Below are 449 nucleotides of genomic sequence, written 5' to 3'. Positions count from 1 at the left end.
ATATATACACAGATATATATATATATATATGTATATATTAATAATAAAGATAAGAAGAAAACCCAGCCTCACACAGGTCTGTCTGTGAGCAGGTAAAATATTTTCCAGGCCCATCTGGTGACTGTGGATAGTCCCGTAGAGAGTGCACCAAAACTCACCAAGTGGCAGTATCTTTTTTTTTCTTTTTTTACATTTAATACAAATGTTTTTGTTTGTTAATCCTCACCCAAGGATATTTTCCCAATGATTTTTAGAGAAAGTGGAAGGGAGGGGGAGAGGCAGAGAGAGAAGCATCTATGTGAGAGAGACACATTGATTGGTTGCCTCCTACACACACCTTCACCAGGGCCGGGATTGAGCCTGTAACTGGGCGAGGTACATGCCCCTTGACCGGGATCGAACCAGGACCCTTCAGTCCATGGGCTGATGCTCTATCCACTGAGCCAAAT

At 42.3% G+C, this 449-nt stretch overlaps 1 protein-coding gene across 1 annotated transcript in view; it reads right to left on the bottom strand.

Moving 5' to 3' along the window:
• The window catches only part of CHL1 (cell adhesion molecule L1-like), a 91,942-nt gene that overhangs the window by 43,237 nt on the left and 48,256 nt on the right, over positions 1 to 449 (bottom strand). The window lies entirely within an intron of this gene.

The sequence above is a fragment of the Myotis brandtii genome, unplaced genomic scaffold, assembly GCF_000412655.1.
Source record: "Myotis brandtii unplaced genomic scaffold, ASM41265v1 scaffold693, whole genome shotgun sequence".
Classification (NCBI taxonomy): domain Eukaryota; kingdom Metazoa; phylum Chordata; class Mammalia; order Chiroptera; family Vespertilionidae; genus Myotis; species Myotis brandtii.
The sequence above is the reverse complement of the archived record's forward strand: the minus strand, read 5'-3'. Positions and strand labels throughout refer to the sequence as shown.